Source organism: Anomaloglossus baeobatrachus, chromosome 2, assembly GCF_048569485.1.
Source record: "Anomaloglossus baeobatrachus isolate aAnoBae1 chromosome 2, aAnoBae1.hap1, whole genome shotgun sequence".
NCBI lineage: Eukaryota > Metazoa > Chordata > Amphibia > Anura > Aromobatidae > Anomaloglossus > Anomaloglossus baeobatrachus.
This window is the reverse complement of record NC_134354.1, coordinates 277,473,096-277,482,985: the sequence shown is the minus strand read 5'-3', so window position 1 is coordinate 277,482,985 and position 9,890 is coordinate 277,473,096. Positions and strand designations below refer to the sequence as shown.

The following is a 9,890-nucleotide window of genomic DNA, read 5'->3' as shown; positions in this document are numbered from 1 at the left end:
GGAGGGGGGGGGAGAGCAGAGGGGGAGAGCAGAGGGGGAGGGGGGGAGAGCAGAGGGGGAGGGGGGAGAGCAGAGGAGGAGACCGGAGAGAGAGCTGCAGAAGCAGAATAGAGATAATGGGGGAGGCAGTCAGATCGTGGGGGGAGCAGATCGGGATGTCGGGGGGGGAGATCGGGGCGTGGGGGGGCAGATCGCAGGGGGGCATGAGCAGGGGCCATCACGGGAGCGCGCAGGGGGCACCACGGGAGCGTGCACGGGCTGCAAGGTGAGCACAGTCCTCACGTGCAGCAGGAGCGGTGACCTCAGCTACGGCGGCGGCAGCAGCAGCGGTGGCGTGGTACCAGAAGCACGCTGCAGACATGTTGGGGGAGGGCTCGCAGGCCAGCACAGGCCTGGGGAAGGCGGCCACCGGCAGATCAGACCGCCCCACTGCACACTGATTGGAGCGATTGCGCGTCATAGCACGATCGCTCCAATCAGTGCTGCAGGGGCTGGGGGTGACATTTTAGAGCTCCGGCTATGATTTGTTGAAGCTGTTAGAGCAGATCATAGCCAGATCTCACAGTATCGCAGTAATTCTGGCATTATTTTTGCCGAAATTAGTGCGAACGATGTGGTTGGCGGTTCAGATTTGAACAGCCAATCACATCGATCGTCGATAGGGGGTGGCGATGCCACCCCCCCTGGGGTCAAGCAAAGGTCCCCTGCTGTAAGAAACAGCAGGGGACATCATTTGAAAGCCGTTGCTATGGCCACGGCAATCAAATGAAGTTTAGGCCGTAAAATCACGTCCCTGGTCGTTAAGTCACGTTAAAATAGGACGTAATTTTACTGCCCGCGGTCGTGAAGGGGTTAATACTGAGGTAAAAAGCTCATCATATACTGAACATTTGCACGTGGCCTTAATACTAAGATAAAAAGCTCACCAAACACTGAACATTTGCACGTGGCCTTAATACTGAGGTAATAAGCTCACCAAACACTGAACATTTGCACGTGGCCTTAATACTGAGGTAAACAACTCACCAAAAACTCACCAAACACTGAACATTTGCACGTGGCCTTCATACTGACGTAAAAAGTTCAAACACTGAACATTTGCCCGTGGCATTAAGGCTGGTATCAGACGTCCGTGTTTAATCAGGTACCAGTCACACGCATGGTTATGGTCATACGTGTGTCACACGTGTGACATCCGTGTTTGCATACGTGTGACACGTACCGGGTAAAACACATGTCTCTGTAATGAAAATATGTTCTATATTTACCTGTATCCAGCGATGCTGTCTCCGGCTCTGCTGCGTACCGCTCCTGATCCCCGCTCATTATTTTCATTGATTATTCACTGCCTGAGGATCTGGAAGCCAGAGCATCGCGGGGACAGGCTGGGTACAGCACAGCCGAGGACAGCATCGCTGGGGACATCGCCGGTGACAGGTGAGTATACAGCAGTTTGTGCAGTGACATCCAGGGGGTCATCAGAGTTCCCAATGAACTCTCATGAACCCCTGGAAGTCACCATCGTGACAATCGCTGTAACGCAGTTGTCGCAGGGGTGTCATCAGGAGGTCATCAGAATTCATTGGGAAATCCGATGACCTCCTGGACGTCCCTGCACACACACTGCTGGCAGGATACTCACTTGTCACTAGCGATGTCCCCAGCGATGCTGTCCTCAGCGGTGCTGTCTCCTTCGCTGTCACCGCGATGCCCCTGCTCTCAGCTGCTCACTGCAGTGAATAATCAATGAAAATAATGAGCGGGGGTCAGGAGCGGGAGGCAGCAGAGCCAGAGACAGCATCGCTGGAACAGGAAAATATAGAAAATCTTTTTATTTAAAAATCCGTGTTTTCTCTGGTATGTGTCACACTGATGTCACACGGATCACATCAGTGTGCGGTCCGTGTGACACCCGTGCTGCTGGAGAAAAACGGGCACGTCTCCATGTGAAATAGCAGGGCCACACGGTCCGTGTGAAAACACGGCCGTGTGAGTACACAATAGGGTAACATTGGTACGTGTGAAATCCGTGTTAAAAACGAATGTCACACGTACCTGAAACACGGACGTCTGAAACCAGCCTAATGCACGTCGCATTAATACTGAGGTAAAAAGCCCACCAAACACTGAACATATGCACTTCGCCTTAAGGCTATGTTCACACTAGAAAAATGATTTTTCTTAAGAAATTTCTTAAGAAATTTCTTAAGAGTGCACCTGTGTTAAAAAACGCACCAAAAACGCACCTGCGTTTTTGCCGCGTTTTTGGTGCGTTTTAGGTCCGTTTTTGGTGCGTTTTTACCGCTGGTTGCTCCCTGCGTTATTGTGCCAATTATCTATGGCAAAAAACGCAGTTAGCTGCAGAAAAGAAGTGACATGCTCATTCTTTTTCTTAAGAAAATCTACTGAAAGAATTTTCTTAAGAAAAAAACGCAGTGTGTGCACAGCTAATTTTTTTTGCCATAGGTTTTGCTGGGGAATGTCTGCAGAAAGGTTACAAGAATTTCTCAAGAAATTTCTGCAGCAAAAACGGACCAAAAACGGACCAAAAACGCAGGTAAAAAACGCAGTGTGTGAACACAGCCTTAGGGTATGTGCGCACGTTGCTTTTTACCTGCTTTTTACCTGCTTTTTTGCTGCTTTTTCTTCTGCGCTGTTTAATGCCAAAATGGATGTGTTCTTCTATTCAAGCAAAGTCTATGGGAATTTGGGTTTCTTGTTCACACTATGTTGTTCAAAATGCTGCCTTTTTGTGGCAGAACTTTGGTCAAAAACTCAGCTTTTCAAAGAAGCAACATGTCAATTGTTTTTGCCATTTGGGTTTTGCATTGCAAAGCTGAGTTTTTGACCAAAGTTCTGCCACAAAAAGGCAGCATTTTGAACAACATAGTGTGAACAAGAAACCCAAATTCCCATAGACTTTGCTTGAATAGAAGAACACATCCATTTTGGCATTAAACAGCGCAGAAGAAAAAGCAGCAAAAAAGCAGGTAAAAAGCAGGTAAAAAGCAACGTGCGCACATACCCTTATACTGAGGTAAAAAGCTCACCAAACACTGAACATTTGCATGTCACATTAATACTGAGGTAAAAAGCTCTCCAAACACTGAACATTTGCATGTCACATTAATACTGAGGTAAAAAGCTCACCAAACACTGAACATTTGCATGTCGCATTAATACTGAGGTAAAAAGCTCTCCAAACACTGAACATTTGCATGTCACATTAATACTGAGGTAAAAAGCTCACCAAACACTGAACATTTGCATGTCACATTAATACTGAGGTAAAATGCTCACCAAACACTGAACATTTGCATGTCACATTAATACTGAGATAACACTCACCAAACATTGACTGTATGAGGACTATGTTATCAGTTGTTATTGAGCGCAGAGCAGTGACTGAGGCTTGGGCAAGAGACTGAGTGAAGATCCTATTGGTATCCATTGTTACTCAGAGGCGTATCTAGGGTAGAGGCTAAATCCCAGTGGCCAGAGGGATCTCGGCTGACGTCATACCCATGTGACCGAACTGTTGCGAGGGAGGAGCCTTAGTTTGCCGGCAGTGAGTGTGCAGTTTGCTGCTCAGGCACAGGGTTGTCTCATCTGCGCTGTTTCCAGCCCTAGGTTTGTGATGTAACATGAGGTAAGCAATATGTAATGGAAAGCTTTTCACATATAGGCCTCAGGGGGGAAAGGGATTGTAGGTCAACGTCTCTGCGTGCAATAGTGTGCAGCAGAGGATGAGATGCTCTGTCTATGTAGAGGGGAGAGGGGGCATCGCTCTGTCTATGGGGAGGGGAGAGGGGGTGATGCTCTGTCTATGGGGAGGGGAGAGGGGGTGATGCTCTGTCTATGGGGAGGGGAGAGGGGGTGATGCTCTGTCTATGGGGAGGGGAGAGGGGGTGATGCTCTGTCTATGGGGAGGGGAGAGGGGGTGATGCTCTGTCTATGGGGAGGGGAGAGGGGGTGATGCTCTGTCTATGGGGAGGGGAGAGGGGGTGATGCTCTGTCTATGGGGAGGGGAGAGGGGGTGATGCTCTGTCTATGGGGAGGGGAGAGGGGGTGATGCTCTGTCTATGGGGAGGGGAGAGGGGGTGATGCTCTGTCTATGGGGAGGGGAGAGGGGGTGATGCTCTGTCTATGGGGAGGGGAGAGGGGGTGATGCTCTGTCTATGGGGAGGGGGTGATGCTCTGTCTGTCTATGGGGAGGGGAGAGGGGTGATGCTCTGTCTATGGGGAGGGGAGAGGGGGTGATGCTCTGTCTATGGGGAGGGGAGAGGGGGCGATGCTCTGTCTATGGGGAGGGGGTGATGCTCTGTCTGTCTATGGGGAGGGGGTGATGGTCTGTCTATGTGGAGGGGAGAGGGGGTGATGCTCTGTCTATGGGGAGGGGAGAGGGGGTGATGCTCTGTCTATGGGGAGGGGAGAGGGGGCGATGCTCTGGCTATGGGGAGGGGAGAGGGGGCGATGCTCTGTCTATGGGGAGGGGAGAGGGGGCGATGCTCTGTCTATGGGGAGGGGAGAGGGGGCGATGCTCTGTCTATGGGGAGGGGAGAGGGGGCGATGCTCTGTCTATGGAGAGGGGAGAGGGGGCGATGCTCTGTCTATGGAGAGGGGAGAGGGGGCGATGCTCTGTCTATGGGGAGGGGAGAGGGGGCGTCGCTCTGTCTATGGGGAGGGGAGAGGGGGCGTCGCTCTGTCTATGGGGAGGGGAGAGGGGGCGTCGCTCTGTCTATGGGGAGGGGAGAGGGGGCGTCGCTCTGTCTATGGGGAGGGGAGAGGGGGTGATTCTCTGTCTATGGGAGGGGGCAACGCGCTATCTATGGTGAAGGGGCGTCGCTCTGTCTGTGGGAAGGGGGCGTCGCTCTGTCTGTGGGAAGGGGGCGTCGCTCTGTCTGTGGGAGGGGGGCGTCGCTCTCTGTGGGGAGGGGGCGTCGCTCTGTCTGTGGGGAGGGGGCGTCGCTCTGTCTGTGGGGAGGGGGCGTCGCTCTGTCTGTGGGGAGGGGGCGTCGCTCTGTCTGTGGGGAGGGGGCGTCGCTCTGTCTGTGGGAGGGGGGCGTCGCTCTCTGTGGGGAGGGGGCGTCGCTCTGTCTGTGGGGAGGGGGCGTCGCTCTGTCTGTGGGGAGGGGGCGTCGCTCTGTCTGTGGGGAGGGGGCGTCGCTCTGTCTGTGGGGAGGGGGCGTCGCTCTGTCTGTGGGGAGGGGGCGTCGCTCTGTCTGTGGGGAGGGGGCGTCGCTCTGTCTGTGGGGAGGGGGCGTCGCTCTGTCTGTGGGGAGGGGGCGTCGCTCTGTCTGTGGGGAGGGGGCGTCGCTCTGTCTGTGGGGAGGGGGCGTCGCTCTGTCTGTGGGGAGGGGGCGTCGCTCTCTGTGGGGAGGGGGCGTCGCTCTGTCTATGGGGAGGGGGCGTCGCTCTGTCTATGGGGAGGGGGCGTCGCTCTTTCTGTGGGAAGGGGGCGTCGCTCTGTCTGTGGGAAGGGGGCGTCGCCCTGTCTGTGGGAAGGGGGCGTCGCCCTGTCTGTGGGGAGGGGGCGTCGCCCTGCCTGTGGGGAGGGGGCGTCGTTCTGTCTATGGGAGGGGGCGTCGTTCTGTCTATGGGAGGGGGCGTCACTCTGTCTAGGGGGAGGGGAGGGGGCGTCGCTCTGTCTATGGGGAGGGGAGAGGGGGCGCGCTCTGTCTATGGGGAGGGGAGAGGGGGCGCGCTCTGTCTATGGGGAGGGGAGAGGGGGCGCGCTCTGTCTATGGGGAGGGGGCGCGCTCTGTCTATGGGGAGGGGGCGCGCTCTGTCTATGGGGAGGGGAGGGGGCGTCGCTCTGTCTATGGGGAGGGGAGGGGGCGCGCTCTGTCTATGGGGAGGGGAGGGGGCGTCGCTCTGTCTATGGGGAGGGGAGGGGGCGTCGCTCTGTCTATGGGGAAGGAAGAGGGGGCGACGCTCTGTCTATGGGGAGGGGAGAGGGGGCGACGCTCTGCCTATGGGACGGGGAGATGGGGCGTCGCTCTGTCTATGGGGAGGGGGCGTCGCTCTGTCTATGGGGAGGGGGCGTCGCTCTGTCTATGGGGAGGGGGCCGCAGATCAGCACCTGGGGTCCCCTTCGGCTTTTTCCATTAGAGGCATGAAGCGGGTGGATAGTCCTCCAAGGGATTGGAATAGGTTACTATATAAAAGGGAAGCCCATTGGATATTAAAGCTTGGAACTGGATATCCCAATGGGCTGAATAAGGCTGCTTTCACACATCAGGTTTTTGCTGTGCGGCACAATCCGGCTCTTTGCAGAAAAAACGCAACCGTTTTTTTTCTGCCGCCGGTTGTGTTTTTTCCGCATAGACTTTCATTAGTGCCGGCTTGTGCCGCATGGCCTTGCGTTCGGTCCGTTTTTTGCCGGATGCGGCATATTTAGCCCATGCGGCGGCTGGATGGAACGTTGCCTGGCACTTTTTTTGTCCGGCAAAAAAAAATTGCATGCGGTCGATGCGGCGCTTTTTCCAATGCATGCCTATGGATGTCGCATGCGTTTTTTTGCACTGCGCATGCTCAGTAGCGTGCCGCAACCGGCAAAAAACGGACGGGCCGCATGTAAAAACCTATGCAAAGGATGCGTTTTTTTCGCCGCATCCGTTGCATAGGTTTTAAAGGCCGGAGTTAGCCACACTGCAAAACCGGATGTGTGAAAGCAACCTTAGGCTACGTTCACACGGATATACTGGATCCATCAAAAAAAAGGATCAGGCGCATCCGTTTTTGCATACTCTGCGCCGGATCAGTTACATCAGGAACACAAAGGATTGTGCCTGATGTCAAAAAACTGATGTGTGAACGTAGCTTTAGGGTACTTTCACATTTGTGTCGTTTGGCATCCGTCACAATGCGTTGTAAATAGTGTGATAATAAAGGCAACGGATTCCTGTGAAATAACGCGCACCCATCATCATCACCGCACACACCCCGGCACTACCGCACCCATCATCATCACCGCACACACCCCGGCACTACCGCACCCATCATCATCACCGCACACACCCCGGCACTACCGCACCCATCATCATCACCGCACACACCCCGGCACTACCGCACCCATCATCATCACCGCACACACCCCGGCACTACTGCACCCATCATCATCACCGCACACCCCGACACTACCGCACCCATCATCATCATCATCACCGCACACACCCCGGCACTACCGCACCCATCATCATCATCACCACGCACACGCAAGAACTTCCACACCCATGATCACCGCGCACACGCAGTCACTACCGCACCCATGATCACCGTGCACACGCAGGCACTACCGCACCCGTGATCACCGCACACACGCAGGCACTACCGCAGCCGTGATCACCGCGCACACGCAGGCACTACCGCAGCCGTGATCACCGCGCACACGCAGGCACTACCGCAGCCATGATCACCGCGCACACGCAGGCACTACCGCACCCATGATCACCACGCACGCGCAGGCACTACCGCACCCATGATCACCGCGCACACGTAGGCACTACCGCACCCATGATCACCGCGCACACGCAGGCACTACCGCAGTCATCATCACTGCACTACCTCAGTGATGTCCCCACTGACAGTGCGATTCACTTCAGTTGCTGCGTGGAGCTGACAGAGAGCGGCGATGTTCTACGATTGCTCCGGTCAGCTTCCGATGTAGCAGAGCTGAAAGCGTCGTGGGACCTCGTTTGGATTACATCGGACCTGGAGGGGTATTTGGGGATTAATAAAGTAGTGAAAGAGGGTGTTTTTTTTTGTCTTTTATTCCAAATAAAGTATTTTTTCGAGTGTATGTGTTTATTTACTTTCATTTACAGGTTAATCATTGGGGGTGTTTAGCCTGCCATGATTAACTTAGGACTTAGTGGCAGCAATGGGCTGCCATTTAACTCCTTATTACCCCGATTGCCACCGCACCAGGGCAATTCGGGATGAGCCGGGTAGAGTCCCGGGACTGTTGCATCTAATGGATGCGGCAATTCTGGGCGGCTGCTGGCTGATATTTTTAGGCTGGGGCGCTTCCCATAACGTGGGGCTCCCCATCCTAAGAATACCAGCCTTCAGCCATGTGGCTTTATCTTGGCTGGTATCAAAATTGGGGGGATCGCACAATGTTTTTTTTTTTAATTTATTTATTTATTGTACTGCGCGATATAGACCTGCTCACCGGCGGCTGTGATTGGTTGTAGTGAGACAGCTGTCACTCAGCATGGGGGCGCTTCTGACTGCAACCAATCATAGGCGCCAGTGGGTGGGGGAAGCAGGGAATACGAGATGGAATAATGAGCGACTGGCATTTTCAAAAGAGGAGAAGCCGCCAGAGCAATGTGACAGCTGTGCCGCGTCGGTGATCGGTGAGTATGAGAGAGGGGGAGACAGGAAGAGACAGACCGACAGAGATAGAAAGACCGACACTGAGAGAGATAGAGACCGACAGACAGAGACCAGGAGTGATTTTAAACGATTTAGAACGTTCTGCTGGACTTGCTGAGCATGCTCAGTAGAACGTGAATCCTGCACTGGAATCCGTCGCCAAACACATGGCGACGGAATCCAGCACCATAGACATTCATTATGCCTCTTAACGGATCCCAACAGAATCCTGCGGAGAGCGTTTTTTTACAGCAACAAAAAACGCTACATTCAGCGTTCCTTCCGCCCGACGGGCACTGACGGTCACCGACAAAACAACTGATGCGCCATGGGGTGGATGCAACGCAAGACCATCCGTTGCAATCCGCCCTTAATAGAAGCCTATGAGGAATAAACAACGGTTACCGTAATTCCTCAAGGCGGCGGATTGCAACAGATGCCGCACAACGCAAGTGTGCAAGTAGCCTTATTGATATGTATCATGTTTATTACCAGGTAATTCAATGTATTCATTATACACATTTTTTTATTTTGTGGCATTATTATTAATTATTGGTCATTTTTCTTTATAGAGTTCGGTGCAGTATGTGGTCCAACAAAGAATTATTCCTCATCCATTGAATATGAATGTTTTCATATATTGGACAGAATCCCACAAGTGAAAGAAGAGAGAATATTTCTATGTGTATATATGCTTTAAATTTTTTATTATATGGTGTGTAATTATATTAATGATGTTTGTACTTATGCATTTTTGTAATCTATTTTTGTAAGTTGTCATTTGCTCATGTCTTGGTAATTTGTTAATTAATTGACTGTGTTTGTTGCCCACCTTAAAAGGCTGTGTGGGTTTTATAAGTGGGTTGCATTCACTTTGATATTGTGTTGATTAAGAAGTCATCTGTTTGAAACGTGTTGACGGACAGTGTGTCCATTGTTTTCACAATCATGCTTTTTCATGGATTTTAACAGTCTTTAATAAAGTTTCTTTTAATTAAGCGGTTGCTGTATTTCCTCTCTTCTATGGTGTCTCATAGATGACTGCCATCACTAATCTAGGACTTAGAGGCAGCTATGGGCTGCTATTAACTCCTTATTACCCCGATTGCCATCACACCAGGGCAATCGGGATGATCCGGGTAAAGTGCCAGGACTGTCGCAATCTAATGAATGCGGCGATCCGCGTGGCTGCAGGCTGATATTTTTAGGCTGGGGGGCAGCCTAATAACCATAGCCCCCCCCCCCAGTCTGAGAATACCAGCCCCCAGTTGTGAGGCTTTATCTTAGCTGGGTATCAAAATTGAGGGGACTGCATCCTGTTACTTATTTTACTGTACAATATAGACCCACCGGCAGCTGTGACTGGTTGCAGTCAGGCAGCTGTCATTCAGCATGGAGGCGCATCTGACTGCAACCAATCATAGCCACTGGTGAGCGGGAGAAGCAATGAATGAAAATCGGATGAGTGCAATGCGAGAAAATCTCGCATTGCACTCGGCCCCTTGATA

The 9,890-nt window shown here is 52.7% G+C and overlaps 1 long non-coding RNA gene across 1 annotated transcript; it reads left to right on the top strand.

Moving 5' to 3' along the window:
* The first annotated feature begins 3,567 nt into the window (after positions 1 to 3,567).
* LOC142289846 (uncharacterized) lies at positions 3,568 to 9,380 on the top strand. Its single transcript, XR_012750173.1, has 2 exons — positions 3,568 to 3,649; positions 8,955 to 9,380. It is a non-coding gene; the product is annotated as an uncharacterized LOC142289846 (long non-coding RNA).
* The last annotated feature ends 510 nt before the right edge of the window (positions 9,381 to 9,890 follow it).